Source organism: Pteropus alecto, unplaced genomic scaffold (genome assembly GCF_000325575.1).
Source record: "Pteropus alecto unplaced genomic scaffold, ASM32557v1 scaffold20, whole genome shotgun sequence".
Classification (NCBI taxonomy): Eukaryota; Metazoa; Chordata; class Mammalia; order Chiroptera; family Pteropodidae; genus Pteropus; species Pteropus alecto.
The window spans coordinates 40806986-40817433 of record NW_006436298.1 but is presented as its reverse complement, the minus strand read 5'-3'; positions in this window follow the sequence as shown (position 1 = coordinate 40817433).

Below are 10448 nucleotides of genomic sequence, written 5' to 3'. Positions count from 1 at the left end.
AGTTGTCCATGTGTGATCACATGTCTAATTTTCATAAATACAAGTAGAAAGATGTGTTTCTTTTGAGCCAAGGCTTTTAAAGAGGCAAGTGCCTCTGCATGCTTTCTTTCTCCTTCTTTGTCTGGATTCTGATGCCATGTTTGTCATACTAGGCATGGTAAAATTGCAAGAATTATTGCGTAGAGTTTTGCTACTTTGGATTATTGTGAGCAAGAAAGCAGCTTATTTTATGTTTGAGCCTTTATATATTTAGGGATTTATTTTTTACCAGAGTTAACATTATCTTGACTAATAAAATGTTGGTGGATTAAACCAGTACTACACAAAGAATGATCTAACAAAGTCTACAAGCTCTTACTGGTCCATGACAAATTTAAGTATAGAAACTGAGAGTAAGAATTTAGGAAACTTATAACAACTGGACAGTGCACTTCTTATGTCTGTTGAATATGACTGTTAAAAATTAGGCTTATATTTTATATGTATTTTTCATTTTTCTATTTTTATTGAATTTTACAAAATATTGGTCTATGGTGAACTAGAAAATTTTTAAAAAGTCCTTTAATATAGATAATTTGAGTAGGACTTTACTGAAGGATTGCTATTGTCCTTTCCAGAAATAGCATTCTTTTTCTGTTGTACTGAGACTGGCTTCTACCTAAGCAATCTATAGGAGGATCTTGTCAATGAGACCTGACAGCCTCATCCTCTTTCACTCAAAGCATGAATTATTCTAAACAATTTAGCTTAACATGAGTATCCTCTTACAGGGAATATTTTGGGCTATCAATAAAAATGATTCCCACATTTCTCTTAGGTTTTGAATTTTTACCTTCATTATTTACAACTGCTATTTCTATCTTCTAATATTCTATTGATTCTTGTTCATTATAATAAAAATACATTTCTTTTTGACTTTTGCCCAAATTGCCTTTTACAGAGCTCCCATCTACCTTACTTGAATATTCTCATAGGCCATTGTCCACTTTCTCCAAAGCTCTCTGGACTTTTACTGACTATGAAATAAATGGAGTAGCCACCATGGCTTTGTAAGTCCAGTTTTTGACTCTCTACACAGCTTGGGCACCCATATATATGTCTTTTCCCACAGAAACTCTTGCTTTAGATCACTTTTAACATCTAAAGAAAATATTTTTAAAATTAAATATTTTTATATCTTTGCAGTGCAGGTGGCAATATCAATTATAAACAGCTATTTCTATAATTTGACTTTTCCTTTAACAATATAAGACCACCCTTACCCTAATTCTAAAGCCGAAGATATTACAAAAAAAATAAAATAAAATTATAGGCTGATATCCCTGATGAATACAACTGCAAAAATCCTCAACAGAGTATTAGCAAACTGAATTCAGCAATACATTAAAAATATCATACACCACGATCAAGTGTGATTTATTCCTGGAATGTAAGGTTGGTTCAATATCTGCAAATCAAGTAATGTGATACATCATATAAACAAAATGAAAGAAAATAAATGAACATATCGATAGAGCAGAAAAAGCGTTTGACAAAATCCAGCATCCACTTATGATAAAAACTCTCAGCAAAGTGAGACTAGAAGGAACATACCTCAATATAACAAAAGCCATATATGACAAATCCACAGCTAGCATCATATTCAATGGGGAAAAGCTAAGAGCACTTTCCTTAAGATCAGAACAAGACAAGGATAGCAGCTTTCATCACTTTAATTTAACATAATTAGAAGTCCTAGCTACAGCAATCAGACAAGAAAAAAAAAGTCATCCAATTGGAAAGAAGTAAAACTATAATTATTTGTAGATGACATGATACTATATATAGAGACGACTAAATATTCCACCCAAAAAACTATTATAACTGATATGAATTCAATAAATTAGCAGGATACAATATTAATATCCAGAAATTGGTTGCATTGTATATACTAATAACAATTTATCAGAAAGAGAAATTAAGAAAACAATCCTATTTAAAATTGTATCAAAAAAATACCTAGGAATTTAACCAAAGAGGTAAAAAACGAACTTAGAAAATTATGACACCAAAGAAAGGAAATGAAGATATAAATAAATGGAAGCATATACTATGCTCATGGATAGAAAGAATTAACATTGTTAAAATGTCCAGAGTACCCAAAGCAATCTATAGAGTGATGCAACCCAATCAAAATATCAATGTCGTTTTTCAGAGAACTAGAATTAATAATCCTAAAATTTATATGGAACCAGAAAAAAACTCTGATTAGCCAAAGAAATACTGAGAAAGAAGAACAAACTTAGACATATCACATTACCTGATATCAAACTATACTACAAGGCTATTGTGATCAAAACAACATGGTACTGGCATCAAAACAGACACACAGATCAATGGAACAGAATAGAGAGCTCAGGAATAAATCCACACTTATATGGTCAATTAATCTATGACAAAAGAGACAAGAATATATAATGAGGTAAAGATAGTCTATTCAATAAATGGTGCTGGGAAAACTGGATGGATACATGCAAAATAAACTCAAAATAAATTAAAGACTTAAATGTAAGACCCAAACCCATAAAACTCCTAGAAGAAAACATAGACAGTTTGACATTGTTCTTAGTAATACTTTTTCTGATATATCTCCTCAAGCAAGGGAAATGAAAAAATAAACAACTGAGACTACATCAAACTAAAAAGATTTTTTTTGCACAGCAAAGAAAACCATCAAAAAAATAAAAATAAAAAGACTACTGAATGGGAGAAGATATATGCCAATGATATATCTGATAAGGGATTAATATCCAAAAATTATAAAGAACTCATGCAATTCAACACCAAAAGAATTAACAATCCAATAGAAAAATTGGCAGATGACTTGCACAGACATTTCTCTAAAGAGAACATACAGATGGCCAACAGACATATAAAAAGATGCTCAGCATCACTCATCATCCAAGATATGCGAATTAAAACCCCAATGAGTCATCACCTCATGCCAGTCAGAAAGGTCATCATCAATAAATCAACGAACAACAAGTATCGAGGATGTGGAGAAAAGGGAACCCTCTTGCACTGTTGGTGGAATTGTAAATTGGTACAGATTCTATGAAAAACAGTATGGAGTTTCCTTTAAAAAATTAAAAATAGAACTACCTTTTGACCCAGCTATTGCACTTCTAGGGATTTATCCAAAGAATAAAAACACAATTTGAAAAGATATATGCACCCCTATGTTCACTGCAGTGCTATTCACCATAGCCAAGATATGGAGGCAACCTAATTGCCCATCAACAGATGATTGGACAAAGAAGAGATGGTACACATATACAATGTAATATTATTTAGCCATAGAACAGAATGAAATCTTGCCATTTGCAACAACATGGATGGACATATAAGGTGTTACACTAAGTGAAATAAGTCAAACAGAGAAAGACAATATCATATGATCTCACTTATATGTGAAATCTAGAGAAGGAAAAAAAAACAGACACAGACTTATACATATAGAGAAGAAACAGATGGTTGCTGGATGGGAGAGGGTTAGAGGACTGGGAGAAATAGGTGAGGAATAAAGAAGTAGAAATTAGTAGTTACAAAATAGTCATGGGGATGTGAAGTACAACATAGGGAATATAGTCAATAATATTGTAATAACTGTGCATAGCGCCAAGTGGATACTAGAGTAATTGAGGGGATCACTTTATAAATTATATAAATGTCTAACCACTATGCTGTACACCTGAAACTAATATAAAATCATATTAAATGTCAATTGTAATTTAAAATGAATAAATTAAAAAAGAAAGAAATGTTCATTCAAATACTAGACTCTGTAGGAAATGAATTATTTGAACAGGAGAGAACCTCTGTGCTCAGGATGCTTTTAATGTCAATTACTATTAAGATAGAGTGACAGTACTCTTGAACAGAAGAGAACCTCTGTGCTCAGGATGCTTTTAATGCCAATTACTATTAAGATAGAGTGACAGTACCCTTCCAATAACCAATTATTTGACATGTTGCATTATAATTATGTTTACACTTATTTTTACTTTCTACAGTAGATGCACTTATAGTCCTCAAATGCAATGAAATGTTACCATTTCTCTCTTTTAAAAAATAGTTAACTTTTAGCTTCAGTTTCTTCATTTGGCATAAAACAGGCATTCAACAAATGTTTATTTTTAAAGTTTTCAAACTGCTCTTTTGAGAGACAAGAATCTTTACCTGAATATAGTGATAGAATCTCAGGGCTAGATAGCTATCTCTTTCCTCTACCATCTCAGGGCCAATAACTACAGCCTAGTAAAAGTGCCATTATTTGCAGAACCAGAGGATACTAGTTTCAAATTCTTGTTCTATTATTTAGTCTTGAGTGGACGTAAGCATCCTGCTTAGCCTGTTTCAGTCTCCATTTCTTCATTTGGTAAAATATACCTCTCAGGATTTTATTGTAAAGATTACAGATAAGGTATGTAAAGTATGGGGCAATTAGTAAGCCAGCAATACAAAAGGATTATTTTTCATCTGGTTTAATTCCAATTGTTTTATTTATGGTACTGAGATTGAGCAAAGCAATGTGACTTGTCCAGAAATATCTTGTAAGTTACTGTAGCAAAGCTGGCCAGAAAATACTTGTATTGTCAATTCCAGCTCTATAATGGTTCCAGTCCTTTCTCTAAGAATTAGTTTTCTCCCTAAGATTACTTCTCTTGAAGGTTAAGTAACCCAAATAAAATTATAACAAATGATTAAAGAAAATAATTTATAAGAAACACATCTAATATTATAAAGAGTCAAAGCCCCACAAAACAAATTTCTTACTACCTGGATTAATAGAAACTACCTCCTAATCTAAAATTTCTTTTAGGGTATTATAGAAAGAAGGTTGTTCACTCTTTAATGGTTTGGACCAGTGGAGAACTTTGTATATATTTTTTTCAGGAACATCTGAGGAAGGAGAATATTTTATTAAACATCTGTAAATATAAAGTAGTCACAGGTTCATCCATAACATGGAAACACTTTTAAAATTTTCAGCTCAAGCTGTCATCATTCCCTCAACCAACTTCCCATGTACACATCTTGCTAACTCAATCTCTTGTTTCAGCATTACTCTATGACTAAAGTGTTCCTTTTATTTCTCTTTTCTTTCAAATCCACTTGCTTGTGAGGGGATCCAGGAAGTACTCAAAAGAACCAAAAACAATGAGTGTTTCCTCTAGACATGGTACAGGCTACTGAAGAGAGACATTTTAGATTTAACACTCTTAGTTTGGAATTTATTAAAATCAAAGCAGATGTAGCATCGTTATACCTCAATAACCTCTATGTAATTTGGAAGAACGTGACGTGTGCTTTTTATGAGACTGACAATGCCAAATGCTTACAGATGCTAAGATCAGAGTATTGGAGAAACTGAAAGCGATATTATTCGCAAATCACATAAAAACATAAAAATGTATATATATGTGTGTGTGTTTTCATTTTCCAGCAATAGGAAATGATGCCATGAGGAAAAGAAGTCTGGTCTATAGTGAGATAAAAGAATAAAAATAATCATGTTTATTTGAGGTTATGTTTATGAAATAAAAATAGTGGGAAAAAACATACATAAAAGGCCAATGAAAATCACAAAAGGAGGCACTGGTCATAATTTTAACAGGTAAAACCTGTTATTCTCTGTAGCTAACTCGGTGGTCCTCTCCAGTTTCCCTCATATTATATTTCTCTGGGTGTCACCCTTTGCCTTAGTATTTCTAGTCACCACACACCTGTCTTTTCAATGTCTCTCTTAACAGATACCAACACATCGGCAAGCTCACCCATTACTACAAAAAGGCTGCTACCATTAAAAAATGCATAACCTCACTTATATGTGTAATCTAAAAAAGTCACACTCATAAAAGCAGAAAGTAGAATGGTGGTTCAGGAGGGTGGAGGAAATGGAAAGATATTGGTCAAAGAGTACAAAGTTCCAGTTATGGAGAATAAGTGCTGTAGATCTAATGCCCAGCATAGTAGCTATAGTTAATAAAACTGCATTGTGTACTTGAAATTTACTGAGTAGATCTCAAGTGTTCTCACTACACACACACACACAAATATAGCAGCTATGTAAGGTGATGGATATTTAATGAACTTGATTGTGGTAATCATTCCACAAGGTATACATACAGAAAAATATTGCACTATACACCTTAAGTATATACATATTTGTTTGTCAATTAAATCTCAATAAAACTAGAGGGAAAAAATACGAAAAGAAAAAAAGTGTTACTTTTCCAGTGCTTCTAGCCAGGCCCATATCAGAGCTGGCTGCTTTTTCCTGTGGGTGAAGTTGCTACTCTGCTTCAGCCTCAGCAGCCCTGAGGAACTCCCATAACCCTGACAATCTTGCTTTCCTAAGCATGTTCTTATATTTTCATTGACCCTTCCTTTAAGAGAAAAGCACTCAGAGCATCTAGACGGTGTCATTTTGTTATACCCAACAACCTCTTCACTTGGTTGAGCATTTATAATAAATTCTATAATAAATGTTAACTCGCAAGCATTTTTATACAAATTAATATATTAGGTGGTCTGGTAAAAATAAAAATAGGCAACTTCATGCTGTCGGGGGTTTATAGTTTTATCCTGGGGAAATGGAAGGCATGTGCCACTTCTCACATTGTATATGCCTACTTTGTATGCTTGTCTAAGGGATAAAGGAGCATATTTGAGACAGAGGCTTCGCCTGGGAGACGTGATAAAAAGGTTTTAAGATTTGTCTCATTATTTCAAGAAAAGCCATTATTTAATTTATTGAACAATTTTTATATTCCAAACACACTGTTAAGCATGTTTCATTCTTAATGTGGGAAAGACAGAATTATGCCTTCTAGTATTAGAATGATTGATCCTATATAGCTGGTGAGAAGCAGAACGAGGGAATCCAGGATTCTGATTTCACAGTTTATGCCACAAGGATTCTGATTTCACAGTTTATGCCACTATTCTGCATCCACCAACTGTGGATCCATAAGGCTCTCCTCCATTGAAGAATGAGGAAGCATTTACCAGGTAGAGAAGAGAGAAATCTCAGGGAGCTCTGATTAAAAAGCTTATCACAATGTTCTGGAAACAGCAGCATGTAGCTGGAAAATATATAGCATATGAAGGAGTGCTTTAAATTGGGCTCAAATGGTGAACGCATTTGTTGCAGCTTCCTCAGTACACATTCCTCCCTTTTATCTTCCTATTAGAAACTTAAATTTCCCAACCATGATGTTTAGATGAGAAAAGTCCCCCATGTATAGATATGGGAGCAGACCTTCATTTGACTGTACTAATAAACATATCCCCATTCCTCAGACTTAGTGGACATATGATGTAACTCAAGCTAATCAGATCAATGAGACTCAGTTCTGGGACTTACGCATGAACTAAAGGGGAAAACATTTCCACTTCTTATTGAATATAAATGAAGACACATATAGTTTCTGCTATCTGTGTGGGTGACAGCAATGCGTGGATCATGAGGGTAAAGCCTGCCTGAGAAAGGTATCTTAATGAGACCACAGTCCTAAGAATGGAAAGAGAGAAACTAGGCACAGCTTAGGTCATTTAGATCCTTGATCAAACCTCACCATGAGTTTTTATGTTTTAGCCAGTGCATTTCTCTCATTGTTTAAAGTTTGAGTTGAGCTCTACTGCAACCAAAACCTATTAATAAATACTTCATAAGTTTTAATACAACCACACTTTCACAGAAATGGGAGTGGAGATGCTGTTTTTCACTATAAAGAATTGTAACAAGTACATACAGGAAAGCAAAGGATAAGAGCTCTTTTTAAAAATGAATGTTGGCTAGAGGGGAAATTAATATTTATTAAATGACTACTGAGTGCCAGACACTGAGTCAGTCATCACCACGCATATCACCTTATGTAACCTAACTCTATGAAACAGCAGTATTATAACCTGTTCTATGGGTGAGCTCTGAGATGTTAGGCAAGTTACCTAAGGTAACACAGCTAAAAAATGATGGAGCCATAAAACTAATGTTTTTGTTGTTGTTGTTGTTCTTTTGGTTTTTGTTTTTTTCTGACTAGAAAGTCCATGTATATTTTGCAATGTACCAAAAATCTTCAATATGGAACTGTCAGCTAAAGTAGCAGGGAATATAACTAGAGCAGTGTTAAATTGTTAGACATAAGAAAGTAATTATACGAGACTCAAACTCTAAATTTTGCCTCTCTGAATATTGTAGAAAATTCATCCTGATTAAGAAGTTATATTGAGGGGTGCTGATGTTCTTCCTACTATAGACATGGCCAGAGATCATTGGCGAAAGTGAAAAGTGTCCCTGGGGATCTGAGGTGGACGGCTTTGTTAGTGAACTAAAATTTAGTTGCACATGGGCACCTTTTTGATTTCTAGGATCAGTTCCTGGGATTATCATCTGGCCCTATGAAGCATTTCCCCATACAAGTCAGGCACATCTATGATTCCTTTGGCAAGGTTTAGTAGAGAATTGATATCCTATTGAGAAATGAATGTCTGGAAACTTAAATCATTGGGATTCATAAGACTTAAAGTCATGAGTACTCAAATACATTCTAGCTAGGGTTAATACTAAGTAAAATTATCAAAGCAAACTGATAAACTCATTCGCATTAATATATTATGATTTATAAGGCCCAGCTATTGTGTTACTCTTTCTCAGGATACCAGGCTTTTGTTTTTGTTTTGTTTTACAAGGAGCAAAGCCATTACCCAGGGATCTCAAACAACTGCCCACAGTGCTTAGAAGGAAACATAAATGAGTGAAACAGACTTGGTGGAGAGTGGCCAACTAGAGAGAAGCCAGTCTGAACAGAATTCGGCTGAGTATAACCACCTGAGGACCCAAGCCTGTTATTTCAAGAGCCTCTGATTTTTTTAAGAGAATTCATCTGTAGTTTTAAATAAACAATCCTAATATTCAAATACTATCAATTAATGCATTAAACAATTTATAGACTCTTCTGATAACCAGCTTTCTGCCTCTAAATTCACCTCTCAAAATGGGACTATAACAAAGTGGTTTTGTTTTATTTTGTTTTTTAAATTGTTGAACACCAGCTTTTGGTCTTCTGCCCCATAATAAATCTGGCCATGCCTCAAGCTCTTTTTACATCATAGCCAAGGGAGGAGAATAAAAGAAGGAAAAGCCACCTTTCTCAGATCGTCAGAAAAACTACAAGCTGCAAAGGCAGATTTGAGACCCAAAGGGCTTAGGCTCCTATGGTAACAGGCAATAAAACCATAAGCACAACAGTGCCTACAATGTAAAGTTAGGTGTAAAGAAGGAGCTATAAATTGAAATGCAATGTCACACTTACAGCAGATTTTCAAGCTGAACAGCAAAAAACAAAACAAAATAAAAAACTAAAAACTAAAAATGCCCCCTAAAAAACAAAAAAGCAAAGAATCTCACAGCTTTTTAATATGACACAACAAATGCTTTTGAAATACAGACCGTTGATTTATCTGTCAAAGATTATTTTTACCTGTTACCAGCTATTTTTAATATGTCAAGGAAGATTACCCTGTTGATTGTGGAAATAGAAGCTATTTTGTAAAATTTTCTTGGCCCTGATCACTATCAAATAACTGCAGGATTACTTCCCATTTGTGTTTGAAAGACTTTTTTAGGGTCTATATGCCCATTAAATTAGTTTTGTGTGTCACTGGATTCTTGTGAGGTAATGAGTGTGTTTTAATTACATTCAGATTGCTGGGCTTTGTATATAATATGCACATTTTTACACTGAAAGGATAAACAATCAACAATTTTTAGTGAGAAAAATCTTTAGCTCTAACTTTGCTGTCACCGCATATATCTTACCGAAATGGCTTGGGAATCGTATGGTTGACACTTAAAATGTGTAGTGTGCCGAGCAGAGGGTAAATATATTCCTCTATTTCTTCATAAAAATAGATTTTCTGATGGTAGAAGAAATTTTGTGAAGTGAGAATGATGAGATTGCATTTTAACTGCGATCGTGATAGCTGGCATGGCACTTGAGCACTTTCATACCTCAGCAGAATCCAGAAAAGATGCCGTACAATCTAGATCTCCTTCAAAGAAAGAAAAATTCTGTAAGAAAGTATGAGTTAAGAGCTCACCATAAGCCTACAAGTGTTAGAGCCTGGAAGATACAAAAGTCCCTACATGTTAATAGGTCAATGCTCTTGTCCAGGGACCCATGTCCTGTGCAAAAAGTAGATGGAATGTTCTTGAGTAATCAAGAGTGTCCTTCCAGGAAAAAAGTAGACAAAAGAAAAATTAAGCATCCCAGGTTCCATTGGTTGGTGAGAAAGGAAACATCTTCCTACTTATCAAAGAGCTGGTAGATGGTAGAAATACTCCTTTGTGGCTTCCAAATAGAAATTTGTGGATACTGTTTAAGCATACAAAAGATATTTATAGA